The following is a 19,806-nucleotide window of genomic DNA, read 5'->3' as shown; positions in this document are numbered from 1 at the left end:
GACGCAGCAGGAAGCAATGTAGTCCCGCTATACTCCTGTATCCGGTTTAGGCCGGAACAATTCCGGAAATGCACCCACTCCATGCATCCGTTGCATCTCACCGAAACCGATCTGTGGTGTATGCGATTACCACAAACGGAGCAGAACCATGGTCCGGGGTTGGTCTCGATCCCGGCTCGGACCAAGAGAATACGGAGCATACATTCCGGGTAATGTTGCTCTCACATCAGAAAAATGGAGGAACACGAACATGTATTTGCTGGGTTGGCGGCCCCTGGTCGGAGAGATGTGCCTCCGAGTCAATCCGGTACATAGAACCGGCCGCCGTGGGATTTGTTGGTGTTGATGCCGCTGTTTCTATTTCAGTTTATTGTACTGTATATTTTATTTATTTGTTTTTTATATTGTCTCGGTATTTTTTAATTTTTATTATCCCTTGCATTATTAACCAACTTTGGTGTAGTTTTTAGTGATAAAAGTTTTTTGTTGGATCCGCTATGTACTTTTAAGAAAAAATTCAATGTTGGACATGTAAATGTTAGAACTTTAAACTTAAATAAGAATTCATTTAAGATCCATGAATTAAAAAATATTATAGAGGGGAGAAATCTTATTTTTTGATGTGACAGAATCTTGGTTAAAGCCTACAATTTCACGAAGCCATACATATGCCACATTACATTTCTTACAGAAGTGATAGACCGGGTAGCAGAGGAGGTGGTGTTGTCTTGCACGTTGCACAGGACATGAGTCATAAACTTGTGTGTACTCCCCCTCTTACGGGGATGTTTAATATATATTTTTGTGAGTGTATTGTTACTAACAGTGTTTTTTAGTTAGTGTTTTTAATTCGCCTCGTGGCGATGTATGATGAAATTTTTGACTTTGTGGTTTGGTATTCCAAAGCCACACTTTTTCTTGACACGCCTGGGTGTGGGAGTTGTATCCGCCATATGATGGTTGGGATGACTCTCACGGTAAGACCCAAGCAGGTACTGCAACGAAAGCTGGATGTGCTTTCACTGCGTAGCACTAGTATTCGCAGATCACACTGGAGCCGTATAGCTGACCACTGACTGACATATCGCGTAGTTAGAGGTCAACAAACTTTCCTTGTCCGCACCCAAGTGTTGCTGGCTAGCGCCTTGAGGACATTGTTCCTACTTTTCATCTTGTCGCAGATAGCTGGGGCTTGCGCGGACGACTTGAACATGCTGCCGAATGTGACCCCAAGAATCTTGGGGTAGTTCGTGGTCGGTATTAAATTTCCCTCGACCAGCACATTCAGCAGACCATGTGGTAAAGAGTGTGACCGTTGATTTGGTGGCGGATATTCTTATATTCCTCGATACGCTCTCTATGCCGCGTGGAGGAAAGGAAATGAAGGAAAGGTTCCGGAAAGGTAGATGCTAAACAGTTCCGGAGATATCACCCCACTTTGTGGAACTCCCTGTTTTACTCTACAGGTTCCGGAATTCCACGTACGACAGGCGTCCACATACATAGTTGATTATCCAACGTTTCAAACTTGGTCAGAGGGTAGTTCCGGGCACTTCCTCAACCAGTATGGCATGATTGACCGTATCAAATGCCTTGGATAGGTCAAGGGCTATCAACACTGTTCTGTCACACGGCTTGTTCTGGTTCAATCCTCTACTAACATGTGTGGAAATGGTGTGTAATGCTGTTGTGGAGGGAATCCGTGCTGATGGTTGATAATTAGATAGCTTCCTCTAATGCTGGGAAGAAGTAAGGCTTCGAGAGTCTTAGCTACTGGCGACAAAAGCAAAATCGTCTTGTACGATTCGCCTTTGTAGGCATCCTTGTCTGGCTTCAGAAGCCGACCACTCGGCCCATTTTCCAGGCTTCGGGAACTATGTGGATGGCTAGCGACAAGTTGAGAACTTTCGTTAGGTACTCGACTCCCGGCGTATCCAGCTGTTTCAGTATAACCATTGAGATTCCGTCAGGGTTCAACGTTTTGGATAACATAGCGTTCCGGATGACATTTGCAACATCACCCATTGTAAACTGTTGTGGTTCCTCCACGGCGGGAAGAGATCTCATACGACGTAGTACTCTTCGCTTCGCTTCTGTCGCTTTCGGGGTGCTCGACAAATCGTCGGTTAAAATACTCAGCGCACCTCTTCGGATCACTTACAGTTTACTCATATCGGTTCCAATGTTGCAACGCTTCAGATGGTCCAGACACTTTTTACTCTTATGCTCCTGTACTAACCGATTGACTTCCACTGACAATTCACTAATTCTAAGATCAGTAAGTTTGGTACGACGGGGAGCATCACCCTTATTTGCTAATCCAGCTGCCTCTGTTAGGAAATTTGGTCTTATCTTGGGAATTCGACAAGCAGGTATATGGCGAGCGGCTGACCTTTGATGATGCTTTGGAAAATCCTTTCTGCTACCCGAACATCAGAAAGGTGAGCTTTCCCATGGTTGAAGAAAGTGCGGTGTTCAAAGGTTATGAAATCGGGCGATCTGCTCATGGAGACGATTATCGGGAGATGTTTTGAGCCAAAATACATGACTGGTTGCCGAGTCGCGTCATTTATCAGACCGGGCGACACTATGGTTAAGTCGGGCGAACTGCGACACTTTTCTCTTATTCAGGTGGGGGAATCCTCGTCTACCGCGCAAAATGTGGAGCAGTCAATCTGCTCTGCCAGCGCTGATCTCCTCTGGTTATTACCTAGGATGGAATGCCACAACTCATGGTGGGCATTAAAATCCACTAGTACCAGGCGGTTATTGACTATTGTTGACTTCTATCTGGCAAATAACGCGGTTTGCAGCTATAAATCGGCGCGATATACACATTATGCATCTCCACCTCGGCAGTTCCACACTTGACTGCTACCCCCAAACATTCCATGTATGGATCACTAGAGACTAGATCAAGCGAGATAGGTCTGTACTGAATGGTGTAACAGGAACGCTAATCCCCCACCTCCTCTTCTGTGATCCTTTCTCAGTACGTTGTAACCATAACAATGTTGTAGGGTGCAGGTTTCATTCAGCTTGGTTTCCTGCGATCTTAATATTCCTCCGATTCACAAATTCCACTGTCTCATCTATTTTGCCTCATAGTTTCATACTCCGGCTCCGGGGCCTCTGATAAGGATGAAGACGTGGACTCGCTGGGGACTACGCTACTGCGACACGTCGCAACCTTTCCCTTTCGCTGTAGTCTTGCAAACGCCTTAGTCCGGAACAGTTCTTAAAGTGCACCCACTCTCTACATCCATTACATCGCACCGAAACAAATCTGTGATGGATAACGTTCTGACAAACCGAACAGAACTAGGGTCCAGTGTCCGGAGCAAGCATTCCGGGATATGCTGCTCCCAATACAGAAAAATAGACAAACACAAACATGTACCGCTGGCCGAAACTGGCATGTTGTTGTTTCGGGTCGATCCGGCATCGTAGAATCCGCTGCCGGCAAATGGTATAAGTGCGTGGCGTTGTAGTCGTTTGAATTTATCTGTTGACTATAGTTCAATGCCAACACATATTGACGTTGTCCACAATTCAACTTTATACCAAGCAGGTATTGCATTGACAGCATTTTGTTATGCTGTCGCACCGGTAAGACCTTCGCCTCCTCATGTAGGTGATCGACAGGTGTCATGAGAAGGCACCCTCTTGCGGTTCTAAGGGCGGCATTCTGGCAGGATTGAACATTTTTCCACTGCGTAGCACTGACGTTGGCAGACCACACTGGAGCCGCATAGTTTACCACAGACCGGCCTATCGCGTTGTAAGAGGTCAACAAGGTTTCCTTATCAGCTCCCCAAGTACTGCCGGCCAGAGACTTGAGGACCTTGTTCCTACTTCTAATCTTGTCGCAGATAGCTGTGGTATGCGCGGACGACTTAAAGAGGCTATCGAATGTGACCCCTAATACCTTGGGGTAGTTGGTGGTCGGAATAATAGCACCATCGACCTGCACATTCAAGGATAGCCCCATCTCCGCAGTCCATGTGGTGAAAAGTGTGGCCGTCGACTTAGTGGCGGATATCTTCATATTCCTCGCAGTGAAAAAGGCGGTAAGATCAACAAGGTAAGCGTTTAACCGATCGCAAATGTCATCAATAATGGGTCCGGACGCCACGAGCGTACAATCATCTGCGTACGTTATAATCTCTATGCCGTCTGGAGGGCGTGGAATTTCAGAAAGGTAGATGTTAACCAGTTCCGGAGATATCACCCCACCTTGGGGAACTCCCTGTTTAACTCTACGGATGCTCTACTTCTTGTTTCTGAATTCCACGTACGACTGGCGTCCACACATGTAGTTTACTATCCAACGTTTCAAACTTGGCCGGAGGGTGGTGCGCTCAATGTCCTCGAACAGTGTGGCATGATTGACTGTATCAAAGGCTTTTGATAAATCAAGTGCCACCATAACTGTTCTATCGCACGGCCTGTTCTGGTTGAGACCTCTACTGACATGTGTGGAAATGACGTGTAAAGCTGTTGTTGTGCTATGCAATTTCCAGAATCCGTGTTGATGATCGGCTACTGGGAAACACTCTCTTATGCTGGGGAGGAGTAAAGCCTCAAGCGTCTTTGCTACTGGTGACAAAAGTGATATCGGCCTGTATGAATCACTTTTGCTGGCATCCTTGCCTGGCTTCAGTAGCGGGACCACCCTGCTCATTTTCCAGGCATCGGGAACTACTAGGGTGGCTAACGACAGATTGAGAATCTTTGTAACATACTCAACTCCTGGTTCATCCAGTTGCTTCAACATCACCATTGAGATTCCGTCAGGACCAAGCGCTTTGGATGACTTTGCGCTTCTGATGACCTGTGCAACTTTTGCCAACGTAAATTGTGGTGGTACCTCCTCGGCTGGAAGGGATCGTACACGGCGTAGGATCCTTCTCTTCGCCCTGTCACTTTCGGGGTGCTCTACAAACTGCCGGTTAAAATAACACGCGCACCTCTTCAGATCTGTCACTTCTACGCCGTTAAATGAGACAGATGTCCGATCGTCCTTTTTTCCAGGGTTCGAAAGCGACTTAACCGTTGCCCACAATTTACTCCTTCCGGTACCGATGTTGCAATGCTTCAGATGTTCTAACCACTTTTTCCGCTTATGCTCACCTACTAACCTGTTTACCTCCAGAGTAAGTTCCCTGACTCTGGGGTTATTAGGGTTAGTACGGCGAAGCTCATCTCGCTCGTTTGCTAATCCCGCTGCCTCTGCTGGGAAATTTGGTCTTATTTCAGGTATTCGACCAGCAGGTATATAGCGAGCGGCTGCAGCTTTGATGATGTCCCGGAAACACCTATCTGCTACCTGAACATCAGATGGGTTGGGCAGTTCTCTGAAGCGGCGATTGGTATACTCTCTGAATTCTTACCAATTAGCTTTCCCGTGGTTAAGGAAAGTGCGGCGTTCAGAGTCAATGAAGTCGGGTGGTCTATTAATGGCGATAATAATGGGGAGGTGTTCTGAGCCTAGAGAAATGACTGATTGTCAAGTTACGTCATTCGTCAGACCTGGGGACACGATGGATATGTCCGGAGAACTGTGGCAGTCTCCCCTTATTCTGGTGGGCGCGTCCTCATTCACTGTGCAAAACGTGGAGCTATCGATTTGCTCAGCCAGCGCCATGCCTCTCTGGTCATTACCTAGGACGGAATGCCATAATTCATGATGGGCATTGAAATCCCCTAGCAACAGACGGTTATTGCCTACCAGTAGTGAACTGATATTAGGCATATAGCGTGGGGCACAGCTATTTAACGGCGGAATGTACACGTTGAGCACCTCTACCTCGGCGGTTCCACACTTGACCGCTACCCCCATACATTCCATGTACGGGTCACTAGAGTCAAGCTCAGGCGAGATAGGTCTATACTGGTATAGAGGTGCAATAGGAACGCTAATCCTCCACCTCTGGAGCGATCCTTCCTCAGTACGTTGTATCCATCACAACTTTGAAGCCTGCAGGTGGTACTCAGCTTCGTCTCCTGGATCGCTGCGACCTTGATGTTCTTCCGACTCATAAAGCTTACAATTTCGCTGATCTTACCTCTGAGACCATCACAATTAAATTGGAGAAATGATGCATTATCCGGAACCTGAACAGCAATGTGTGGCGTCAACTGCTGCGTAGATTGCTGTTGAGATTGCGGGGGAGTCTCATATTGCGACGACGATGAGGACGCCGAAGATGAAGACTTACTGGGGTTTACATTGACGCAGCAGGAAGCAATGTAGTCCCGCTATACTCCTGTATCCGGTTTAGGCCGGAACAATTCCGGAAATGCACCCACTCCATGCATCCGTTGCATCTCACCGAAACCGATCTGTGGTGTATGCGATTACGACAAACGGAGCAGAACCATGGTCCGGGGTTGGTCTCGATCCCGGCTCGGACCAAGAGAAAACGGAGCATACATTCCGGGTAATGTTGCTCCCACATCAGAAAAATGGAGGAGCACGAACATTTATTTGCTTGGTTGGCGGCCCCTGGTCGGAGAGATGTGCCTCCGTGTCAATCCGATACATAGAACCGGCCGCCGTGGGATTTGTTGGTGTTGATGCTGCTGTTTCTATTTCAGTTTATTGTACTGTATATTTTATTTATTTGTTTTTTATATTGTCTCGGTATTTTTTAATTTTTATTATCCCTTACATTATTAACCAACTTTGGTGTAGTTTTTAGTGATAAAAGTGTTTTGTTGGATCCGCTATGTAATTTTGAGAAAAAATTCAATGTTGGACATGTAAATGTTAGAACTTTAAACTTAAATAAGAATTCATTTAAGATCCATGAATTAAAAAATATTATAGAGGGGAGAAATCTTATTTTTTGATGTGACAGAATCTTGGTTAAAGCCTACAATTTCACGAAGCCATACATATGCCACATTACATTTCTTACAGAAGTGATAGACCGGGTAGCAGAGGAGGTGGTGTTGTCTTGCACGTTGCACAGGACATGAGTCATAAACTTGTGTGTACTCCCCCTCTTACGGGGATGTTTAATATATATTTTTGTGAGTGTATTGTTACTAACAGTGTTTTTTAGTTAGTGTTTTTAATTCGCCTCGTGGCGATGTATGATGAAATTTTTGACTTTGTGGTTTGGTATTCCAAAGCCACCATCTTTCCTGACACGCCTGGGTGTGGGAGTTGTATCCGCCATATGATGGTTGGGATGACTCTCACGGTAAGACCCAAGCAGGTACTGCAACGAAAGCTGGATGTGCTTTCACTGCGTAGTACTAGTATTCGCAGATCACACTGGAGCCGTATAGCTGACCACTAACTGACATATCGCGTAGTTAGAGGTCAACAAACTTTCCTTGTCCGCACCCAAGTGTTGCTGGCTAGCGCCTTGAGGACATTGTTCCTACTTTTCATCTTGTCGCAGATAGCTGGGGCTTGCGCGGACGACTTGAACATGCTGCCGAATGTGACCCCAAGAATCTTGGGGTAGTTCGTGGTCGGTATTAAATTTCCCTCGACCAGCACATTCAGCAGACCATGTGGTAAAGAGTGTGGCCGTTGATTTGGTGGCGGATATTCTTATATTCCTCGATACGCTCTCTATGCCGCGTGGAGGAAAGGAAATGAAGGAAAGGTTCCGGAAAGGTAGAGGCTAAACAGTTCCGGAGATATCACCCCACTTTGTGGAACTCCCTGGTGTGTAATGCTGTTGTGGTACTATGTTGTGGAGGGAATCCGTGCTGATGGTTGATAATTAGATAGCTTCCTCTAATGCTGGGAAGAAGTAAGGCTTCGAGAGTCTTAGCTACTGGCGACAAAAGCAAAATCGTCTTGTACGATTCGCCTTTGTAGGCATCCTTGTCTGGCTTCAGAAGCCGACCACCCGGCCCATTTTCCAGGCTTCGGGAACTATGTGGATGGCTAGCGACAAGTTGAGAACTTTCGTTAGGTACTCGACTCCCGGCGTATCCAGCTGTTTCAGTATAACCATTGAGATTCCGTCAGGGTTCAACGTGTTGGATAACATAGCGTTCCGGATGACATTTGCAACATCACCCATTGTAAACTGTTGTGGTTCCTCCACGGCGGGAAGAGATCTCATACGACGTAGTACTCTTCGCTTCGCTCTGTCGCTTTCGGGGTGCTCGACAAATCGTCGGTTAAAATACTCAGCGCACCTCTTCGGATCACTTACAGTTTACTCATATCGGTTCCAATGTTGCAACACTTCAGATGGTCCAGACACTTTTTACTCTTATGCTCCTTCCACTGACAATTCACTAATTCTAAGATCAGTAAGGTTGGTACGACGGGGAGCATCACGCTTATTTGCTAATCCAGCTGCCTCTGTTAGGAAATTTGGTCTTATCTTGGGAATTCGACAAGCAGGTATATGGCGAGCGGCTGACCTTTGATGATGCTTTGGAAAATCCTTTCTGCTACCCGAACATCAGAAAGGTGAGCTTTCCCATGGTTGAAGAAAGTGCGGTGTTCAAAGGTTATGAAATCGGGCGATCTGCTCATGGAGACGATTATCGGGAGATGTTTTGAGCCAAAATACATGACTGGTTGCCGAGTCACGTCATTTATCAGACCGGGCGACACTATGGTTAAGTCGGGCGAACTGTGACACTTTCCTCTTATTCAGGTGGGGGAATCCTCGTCTACCGCGCAAAATGTGGAGCAGTCAATCTGCTCTGCCAGCGCTGATCTCCTCTGGTTATTACCTAGGATGGAATGCCACAACTCATGGTGGGCATTAAAATCCACTAGTACCAGGCGGTTATTGACTATTGTTGACTTCTATCTGGCAAATAACGCGGTTTGCAGCTATAAATCGGCGCGATATACACATTATGCATCTCCACCTCGGCAGTTCCACACTTGACTGCTACCCCCAAACATTCCATGTATGGATCACTAGAGACTAGATCAAGCGAGATAGGTCTGTACTGAATGGTGTAACAGGAACGCTAATCCCCCACCTCCTCTTCTGTGATCCTTTCTCAGTACGTTGTAACCATAACAATGTTGTAGGGTGCAGGTTTCATTCAGCTTGGTTTCCTGCGATCTTAATATTCCTCCGATTCACAAATTCCACTGTCTCATCTATTTTGCCTCATAGTTTCATACTCCGGCTCCGGGGCCTCTGATAAGGATGAAGACGTGGACTCGCTGGGGACTACGCTACTGCGACACGTCGCAACCTTTCCCTTTCGCTGTAGTCTTGCAAACGCCTTAGTCCGGAACAGTTCTTAAAGTGCACCCACTCTCTACATCCATTACATCGCACCGAAACAAATCTGTGATGGATAACGTTCTGACAAACCGAACAGAACTAGGGTCCAGTGTCCGGAGCAAGCATTCCGGGATATGCTGCTCCCAATACAGAAAAATAGAAATCGGGTCGATCCGGCATCGTAGAATCCGCTGCCGGGAAATGGTATAAGTGCGTGGCGTTGTAGTCGTTTGAATTTATCTGTTGACTATAGTTCAATGCCAACACATATTGACGTTGTCCACAATTCAACTTTATTGGATTGGTTGGTTTTTTTTTGTGCCGCGAATGTGTTTGTTAGCATGTTCAAATCAATGATTTTGTCCTGGAATATCTTTGGCTTTAAGCCACTTTAAACAAGTGTTTGCAGTTGCAGGTGCTGATTCGCAGCTCAATATATAAAATTGTTGCTGACATTGATTTAGAAGTAATCGTAGCATAATAGCAATTGACAGAAAATATAAGAAATTCTGTCAGTGTTGTTGTGTTTTATTATCATTTGATTTGGATTTGGCATTTGACAGGATTAATCACGCCAATTTAATCTGTAAGCTACAGTACGTTTGTTGTTAAAATGTTGTTTCCAGTCCAGGCCCTCTATTGTTAATGATTTGCTAAGGTGTGTTAATGGTAGGAATTGTATGACATTCAAATTTTGTTTAAAAAAGAATTTGTGTTTATGCCTGTATTTCACTTATCAGTTGATTTTTATAACTTTCGCCATATGGTGGTAAGGGTATTATGTCTTTGTGCATTTGTTTGTAACATGGAGAAGGAAGCGATATAGACCCATAGCTACTTTTGAGGATCTTCATAGAATCACTTTCTGAGTCGATTTATGCATGTCAGTCAGTCCGTCCGTCCGTCCGTCTGTCTATGTATTTTTGTGAAAAAAATGCATGTCGAATTTATTATCCGATTGATATGAACCCTATTGAAATTGGTGTGAATCGGTTCATATATATGTTCAACCGATTTCGCGTTAACTGTGCACCAAATGGCCAATATCTGTCCAAATGACCTGCATTTTGGCACATCCAACCGAATTTAGTCTAGAAGCACGTACATCAAATTTGGTGAAAATCGGTTCAGATATAGCAATAGCTCACATATATGTGTTTCATCCGACTTGGTGTTTAAGTCACTCACATTCGTAATATGCACTCCACAAGAATGCTATTTGGTACCAGATATATGATACAGCACAAAAATAGGATAGATTTTTTCATATTCAACTGAATTTTTCCATTTGGTGAAACTCAGTCCGGTATAACTATTGCTGCAAAAAATGTTTTTGATATAATTCTTATTGAAGTCATATCATGCACTATTCACGAGGTACAAAAGCCTCCTTCAAATTCGTTAAAAAACGATTCAGAGTTGGGTATACATCCCAAATTGTAAATATTCTAAACCCATGAAACACATTCAAATAAGGTTCATAGTTGGTATTATCTAGTTCACACAAATTCCCAATATAAGAAAATTAGAATTCAGTTGGTCTATGCGTTGATAATGCCTCACTTTTTATATTGTATTCAGATTGTTGGGGGTAGTTGTGGTTTTGTTTTTCGTAAGTTTAAACTATTGTTTCATAGGGTTATGCGACATGTTTTTTTGTGTTAAATGACGTAATATATCTCCTTCTGTGAAACAGTCTTTATGTTGTTTGATTGTTTGTGAATTTAAGGTCAATGTTGTTCTTTTACAAAAAATTTAAATTGCAGACGCCGTCTCCTTTGGATCTTTTTATGTTTTCTAAATCTATAAAAAACCCGCAAATCATTATATCATGCTTTATTCCTCTGCTCGCATTTTTAATAAGCAGTCACCGAAATTTCTCCAATCATGAATAATTGAGTAGATTTAATTTGCGAAGATGGCTACATGAATGGGTATTTTTCGTACCTTGTTTTTTAGTTTTTTATAAAAATTCGATATTCGAATATATGTGTGTGATGTTGATAAGTCTAAGAAGCAACATAGAATTAAGAAATAGCTACTGAACGGCCAATTTCGCCAATGTTACTTGGTTGTTTTTCACATCAATTATTGAAATAAAAATGCAAAAATAATGTAAAGAAAAAAATTGTCGTTCAAAACTAAAAATGTGTTGCAAATTTGTCTCCTCTAAAATTTTTCGGTAAAAATGCAATACTGTCAATAATCAATAAATTATTTGCATTTTGTAAGATACATTTCAATTTCTTTGCAAACACACCTTAGTTTCGCAAGACAGATTTTTCTGTGAGAAAATACAATTTTGAGAGTGTTTGTAATACCTTCTACTTTTTTCTCCCTTGGAAGTATTTTTTGGGAAAGATGTAAATGTTTATAAGTGCGGTTGTAACATTTAGAAGACTTTCCAAAAGAATTTTAGTTTTATTTAATTCTTTGGTTCCTCTTCTATTGAGCTTACGATCTCGTCACTTGGGTAAAAAATGTTTTTTGCCATAGAAGTTATTTTTAAAATAACTTCTGGGGAGAATATCCCAGACAAAAAACAAGGGAGCTGATGAGGATTGGTGGCTCTTTCCGAAACCTAGGTATTCCCTGCCTTACCCTCTGGTAAACATTACCGTCGTTCTCCACTAATAAACAAACGTTGTTTTTATAAAAACAACAATAAAGGGATAAAGCCTGGCCATTTTGCAACAACAAAATACTACGGTATCCCGAACAAACAAGCCACACTGTTTTTGGGAAATTTTTTGTTTATGACAGCAAAAATGGGTAAAGAGAAAAATTGTTAATTCAAGATTGGGCTGATTGTATAAAAAGGTACATTTAATAGTCGTATATTGACTATGCACGCCACATTTACTTAGTGCAGTGGTATCGAGATAATATATACCACAGTAATATATATCAGATAATTGCCGAAGGGGATTAACGATATGCCAGTCTTAAAAAATGGCAAAAAATCGAAAATTTCCACCTGCGGGTTCATAGATTAAAAATCCAAAAAAATTTTTTGGTTTTTTTCTCCTCTCTTTCCTGTTCTTGCAATTGCCTTATCATGGAATCGATTATATTTACTTTACATCGTGCTTCTACAGTATCTTTTAGCAAGCTAGATTCAACGATTCCCAAGTAATTTAAAGACACTAAACGAATACTCTGCTCTATTTTTTATTTATTTATATTTACTATAAAAATAATAATAAAAAACCAAATAAAAATATATATACATAATATGAAATGAAAGCTAGTTTTCTTTAAAGCTAACATAATAAGTTCACATGATGAGTGAACTACTCCAACAAAAGGACATTTCAAAATGTCCTTATTAAAAAAGTATAATTAAGAAAAAATGAGATCATGGAAAAAAACTATTAAATGTAAATAGGTATTCATTAAGATTCATTCTGAAAGTGCACCGAGAATAATTAGAAAAGAAAAATAAATATTCATTAAAAATCCAGTATTATAGATGTAAGAGGCCTTAAAAATATATTGAAAAAAAAACTACAATTATTGCTAGATAGCAATACAGGGAAGACGCACAAGAGCTAAAAACATATCATCAGTCGAAGTGATGAACAAGTCTCTTAAAGAAAGTGATTGGGGTAACACTGAAATCTTTTTTTCAATTGGTAAAGCATTGTACAAACGCGCAACACGAACATGAAATGAGTCATTCAAGAGATGGTGGACCATAGGAATTTGCAGCTGATTGCGCCTTGCAGAGGAGCAAAAAATAAATTTCATGACCAAAAATAAAGGACTCTGATTCTTAATAACTTTGAAAAAAGTAAGCAGCAACCGACTATCAACATATGATTTAAAAGAGCATCCAAAAAATTTTATCACATACGGTGTGATATGAACACGGGTATTCAACCTAAACACAAAGCGAACAATACGGTTGACAGCCAATTGAATCAGATGCATATTACTCAAACTCGTACCTGAGTACACCTCCAAACAATAAAGAAACGATGGCAAAACTAAAGCATGGACCAGTTGCTTTCTAACAGAAAAAGGTAAAGTCAAGTCCGTGGAGTACAAACCACGCAAGGAAAAATTCATCTGAGAAACCACCATACTAATATGACTCCCAAAACCCAACTTATCATCAAGGAGAACCCCCAAACACAGAAGCTCAGAATCAAACTCAATATTTATATTGTTATACACAACGGACACTAATCTATTATTAAACGTGGCGAATGAAAGCGCTTTAGTCTTTGCCGGGTTAACACACAGATTATTATTATTCATCCAATCTAACAAAATATCCATGGCACAGTCAATCTTAGACTGAATTACTGATACAAAGCGAGTATCTCCTTTGAATAACAACTGAACATCATCAGCAAACGCAAATGGCTCACACAAAAATCGCAAATCAGAAAAAAGGTCATCAAGAAACAATATGAATAGAAGAGGACCCAACACCGATCCCTGAGGAACCCCACTCCTCACTGGCAAAATAGTGCTAACATTATTATTAGCATAAACCAACTGTTTCCTATCAGACAAGTAGGAAGATATCAGTGAACATGCAGTGACCGAAAAACCATACAGCAAATGTAATTTGCGCACTAGCTTTTCCAAGTCAAGCGCCAACAGAACACAGAACCTGGAATTACCAAAATTGGCTCGAATGGTGTCAGTCAATCCAAGTAAAAGAGATGACGTACTTCTATTTTTTCTAAAGCCACACTGCGCATCATTTAGCAAATTGCAGCTATGCAAATGATCTGATACATATCGTACTAACATTGTACCAAGAAGTGAAAGTAGTAGTTCTGACGTGGCCACTCTGTTTGTTCAACGTCGAAAGCAAATCATCAATAACGTTTTCGAACAAAGGTCTAAAGTCTCTTTCATTAGATCCAGATTTACATTTATTGAGAAATGTGGTTAACAAATTGCCGCCAATGCTTATTGCAACATCAAAGTTATATTTTTTGAGATTGGGTGTCAAATCTTTATTTCCAAATTTGCTTAAGGTTTCATTTGATCAAAGTGTATCGGGTAATATTGTTGCACATTGAATCAATTGTAAAACCAAAGTTGTAACCTATTGTATATTTCCACCAACATTGGTCACTTTAAAAGATCGAAGATTTCTTTTTGATGAGGGTAAACGGTCAATGGAGACCAGTATACTGCTGTGAATTTTGTCATAGCACTCCTTTCAAAATATCTAAAGGAAAAAAATATTGGTTGATACAGTACTTTTTTGAACAAAATATATAAAATAGAATAGTTAAGGAGAATCCTAGTCATTCACTGATTGTGAAGGTTATAGTGCTCCATGAACGTTATTTCGTTCTGATTTCTTAATTTGATGAATATATTTTAAGATGTATATATATTTGGAACTAATATTTTTCGAAACCTAAATTTTATATATAATATTAAAAGTAGCGATAAACGTGGTACATTGTGTGTATTGCTTGCATTTGAATTTATTTTTATTTAATACTTTGTTTTTATAATTACAGAGTATTATTATAACTAAATAACAGTATCTTGATTAAATCTTAGTTCTGCAACGTATTGAACTATTAAACGCTGTCAGTAGATAAATCTTAAAAAGGTAAATTTTAAGCTTTTATACAAATCCATTGAAAACATTTACGGCATTTACGATGGTGTACAGAGCATAGTCTGTTAATAACAATTAAAAAGGGAAACAACAGTAAAACGGAATAATATTAATTATTTAAATAATTAATTAATAAAAGTATGGCCGCTTAAAGTGAGCTCCGGGAGCGCAACATGGTATATATAGGTGCATGTTTTGGTATAGACTCCATATAACGGTACCTCCCGATATTCGGTGCATGTTTTGGTATATACCCCATATAACGGTACCTTCCGATATTCGGTATTTTGATGATTTTTGCCACATTTTTCCACGGATTTGTCTAAAAATTGGAACTTGTAGGTCATAATGGGTTTTAGCTACGGCGTCAGAACATTGAATATTTAGATCCACGTTTTTCTATAGCACACATACAACGATACACACCGGTATTCGATATTTGATAATCTAAGTCACATTTACCCACGAAATTGTTCCACAGTCGCTCATCAACATCTGTTGACACTAGGCTGTTTTTTTTCGCGCTGGTCGCTTTTTTATTTCAAAACAATAACAAATAAACAAATACCGCTAACACACACACACAAACATAAGTTATTGATACCGAGTTTTTTTCCTTTTTTTCTTTGTAAAATCTCATACACAAAGATAAAATAAATTTTTAATATTCGCACAATGGGTGGAGTAGGGGAACCTCAACCTCCGCCTATACCACCTCCTCCACCGGGGGAACAAAATAAAAGAAGAGCTCCCAGTATTTCTAATGATACAAAAACATTTAAACCCCATAATGGAACATCAGTTAAAGCATTTAACACAAACACAGAACCCACAACAAATAATGAAATATCAAATCAATACAATTACAACTCTTTAAACAAGGAAACCATTTTATATCCAACATATCACCCTGGCCCTTTCCATGTATTAGTCTCCTCAGAAACGCCAATCAGTACAAGGAGGAAGAATTGTGAATTACATCTTTATGCAAGATTCCAAAAGATTAACAGTACTGATTATGCATGCAAGAATATTGGCTACAATCTTTTTGGATTAACATTCAACAATGCTAGCTCGGCAAACTCTTTTGCAACAAATCCAAATTTAAAAGTAATTGATCTCAAAGCGTTTATCCCAGAAAGATTTGTGCAACGATTCTATATAATCAAAAACGTACCAACAAGTATTAATGCCATTACAATTAAGCAACAAATTGAAGCAAACAATGATATGGTCGTTGTCTCAGTATTATTTTGTATAAAATAACAAAATTGAACATTCCGAAACTATTAAAATCGGTATAATATACGATGGTGTACCCACCGAAACATTCATGTGCGGTACAAAAATCTCACCAGAGCTATATGTGCCTCCTGTTCGTCTGTACTTAAACTGCGGACGTTTAGGACACATATCAATTCGTTGCAGGTCGACGAAAAAATGGTAAAATTTAAACTGTGGTAAATTTATCATATGCCCCAATCAATGCCCAAAAGAGCAAAAATGTCAAGAAAGTTCATCAACTACAACGTGTAAAGATGTATGCAAATATCCACGATGTATTCTTTGCAATAGTATTGACCACTTTGAAACTGATTCAAAACAGTGCCCAAGATGGAAATCAGAACGAAACATAAGAAGTATAATGGCGCTTTCCAATCTATCAAGAAAAGAAGTCGTTCAAAAATACCCTGAATCCCAAAACCGTTTCCAAATAAGTTCAGAAGATGAATTTAACACTGCCTTTCCCCCTCTTAATAAGAATTAAACTCCAAAAAGAAGCGTTTATGAGGAAATAAATAAAAGAGTCAGAAAATTAAAATACAGCAAAGTTGCGTCACCTAGAAATCCAACTCATCACGTTACAGCCAGTCCGATTCAAATAACACCGTCTCAACCAATTTTCCAACAAGCAAGTTTCTCAAAAGTATCTGAAATAGAAAAAACATTAACACAGTTTGCCAAATAAATGTCAAAAGTTCTTACCTCACTAAATAGTGCCGAAGGTTTAAATATATTAAACAAATTCCAGCACTGCTCCCATCTGGATTAAATAACGCATCGATTAACACCAATAATACACACAAAATAAAAAATACAGAATCTGAAAGTTCACGATAAGAACTATAATTAAGAATATGAATTTATTACAATATAATGTGCAAAGTCTAAAGAAAAATAAGATTTTTTTTAGAATTCTTTCTTAAAAGACAAAAAATAGACATATGTATTCTGAGTGAAATATTTAATATAGACGAAAGCCAAAACTCTTCATCTATACAAAACTATAAAATAATCTCCAAAAAAAGAAGTGACAACAATTTCAACAATTCAAAACAAATATACAGTTCAAAAAGATCCCTTTCGAAACACCTTTGGATATTCTCATCTGCCAAACCACAAATTTAACAAACAATTTAACTCTGGTATCCATATATTTCCCACAATCAGTGAGATGTGCAACAATAAAAAAGAACTAGCTAAATTAATATTACTGCTTGATAACCAAATATGGTGATACTTTTGTCTCACAGCGGGGAAAAACAATAAAAGAGATCTTTAATGCTTCCAATTTTCAATGCCTAAACAATGGTAACAATACTTTAAAAAAAAAATATAAATGATCTGGGTGGATCTTTTTTAAACCTATCCCTCACCAACACAATCTTGCCAATACAATGAAATACTTTTAGAAACATGATCGGTGGAAGCCATCACTACCCTGTAATTTTGAATATAAACAAAACAAAGTCCAAAGGACAAATTTTTTTGGCAAAAAAACAATTATTGAGAAATCTTGGTCAGATACAACTAAACAAAAACTTTGAAGATATACAATCTGCGATAAAAGGCGAAATCATAAAATCAACATATGTTTTAAAAGGAAACAAAACACCAAAAGCTTGGTGGGATTCTTATGTGGAAAAACACAACAGACTTCAACTAGCTGCTCAAAAAAAATACGACTTATGTAGCAATGATGTCAACGCAAGAAATCTAATTGAAAAGATAAAAAACTTCAAAAATGCAGTGCAATTTGCCAAAAAACACACATTCAAAAATAAGATACAAAATTTAAATAAAGAACCCAGCTCAAAACATCTTTTTCAATTTGTTCGAGGGTGCAAAAATAGTTTATCATCAAATGTTAAAGGCAAATGGTCTCCAAACAACAATAAACTATTTCTATCTCATCTAAAAGACCAAGTAACGGACAACAATCCATCTAATTATGTCTGTAAATTTGTTAATAATCGCTCCGATCTCACAATGGAGGAATTTTTACTGGTGCTAAAAAATAAGAAGAAACCCTCTGCTGCTGGCCTAGACGGCATAACTTATGAAATGATAAATCTTTTATCTGACTCTGCAAAGACCAACTTTTTTAAAGCATTGAACTATTCTTGGAAGAAATGTGAAATCAGAGATGAATGGAGGAAAATAAAGATTGTCCCAATACCGAAAAAGGGCAAAGATCTAGAATTGTTCACAAATTTTAGACCCATTGCGCTAATATCTGTCCCATTTAAAATAATAAACTTAATGGTAAAAGAGCGTTTGCAAAAATTCATTGATGAAGAAAATATTTTGCCAACAAATACTTTTGCATATAGGAAACATCTGTCAACTTCAATGTGTATCAACAATTTACTGTACACCATAAACTATTATAAAAGCAATGGTGAGAAAGTTATAATTCTATCTCTAGACGTTGAAAAAGCATATGATTGTGTCAGAATAGAAATGTTCCTCAAAATACTATGTGAACTTAACTGTCCGACAGATATCGCTGATTGGATCATACATTTTCTAAGCAGAAGAACCATTGTAATGGGAAATGAATCAATTGAAATCTACAACGGGCTACAACAAGGCAGTTGTCTAAGTCAACTTCTTTTTAATATATATACCCTTGGTCTACATGGGATATCTGATGAAAACAAGCATTTGTTTCAATTTGCAAAAGGTCCACGAAAAATACCATCCATCGCCTTACAAGGTACCCAAATTACACCTGTCAGCAGCATAAAGTTTTTAGGAAGACACATTAAAAACAGCTTATCTCTGAAAGAGCATTATGAGGAAGTTATTCACTCATGCAATTCTTCATTGAATGCAATAAAAATGATCAACAATTTAAAACATGGTTTACTTCCACATATATCAATAAATCTAGCCAAATCACTAGTCCTCTCAAAAACAGAGTGTTTGCGCCAATGCGGGGAAAGATGCAAAGCTCAACCAAACAAAATAGAATAAAAACACAATAGGGGGGTTTTAGTTTTAAGAATATTGGCAAAGGCCGTATTTATTAATAATAATAATAAATAATAATAAGTGGTAAGACAGATTACCTGATTTGCACAATAGCGGGGGAGCGCGACTTCGTATCGAGAGATAGAAGAGACGAGTGTAAAAAAACCAACGATCAAGACATGAAGGAAGGTGGAGGCTTTGGCGCCATTCGCCACTCGTTGAAATCTGTTTACATTTATGTTGACAGATCTAAACGAGGTTAATCATTTACAAATTAATTATGCGTTAACCCATTGTTAACGTTACAAAACAATAATTACCAATCTAAATTAAACATGCCGCCCACCTTGCAACATATTGAGATGTTGTAACTAAAATACAATAATAAATACATTTTTTCAACTTTTTTTTTCATTCAATTTCAATTTAATTCAATTTTTTTTCTTTTATTTCTCAATTCATTTAATTTTTTTCAAAAAACATTGTGTAACACTATATGTTACATATGCCCGACAATACCCACCCAAATATGGTGTAGTGGGCTATCGGCAACCCTGGCGTCGCTTGCACCCGATGAGTTACGACCCTGGCATAAACTTCCGGCCCGAGTACCAAGACCACCCGACCAGGCCTATTAAAATCGGGATCTGCCAAAGGAAGACCTAAAAATGAGTCACGAATGCGCTCGGGGATTACCGCTGTAGGCGTAAGCGCATGGTC

At 39.6% G+C, this 19,806-nt stretch overlaps 1 protein-coding gene across 2 annotated transcripts in view; it reads left to right on the top strand.

Moving 5' to 3' along the window:
• LOC101889720 (tetratricopeptide repeat protein 19 homolog, mitochondrial) overlaps positions 1–19,806 on the top strand; it is a 189,243-nt gene that overhangs the window by 12,546 nt on the left and 156,891 nt on the right. The window lies entirely within an intron of this gene.

The sequence above is a fragment of the Musca domestica genome, unplaced genomic scaffold (genome assembly GCF_030504385.1).
Source record: "Musca domestica strain aabys unplaced genomic scaffold, Musca_domestica.polishedcontigs.V.1.1 5, whole genome shotgun sequence".
In the NCBI taxonomy this organism is placed as follows: Eukaryota; Metazoa; Arthropoda; class Insecta; order Diptera; family Muscidae; genus Musca; species Musca domestica.
Note: the sequence above shows the minus strand (reverse complement) of the source record. Positions and strands in the feature narration are given on the sequence as shown.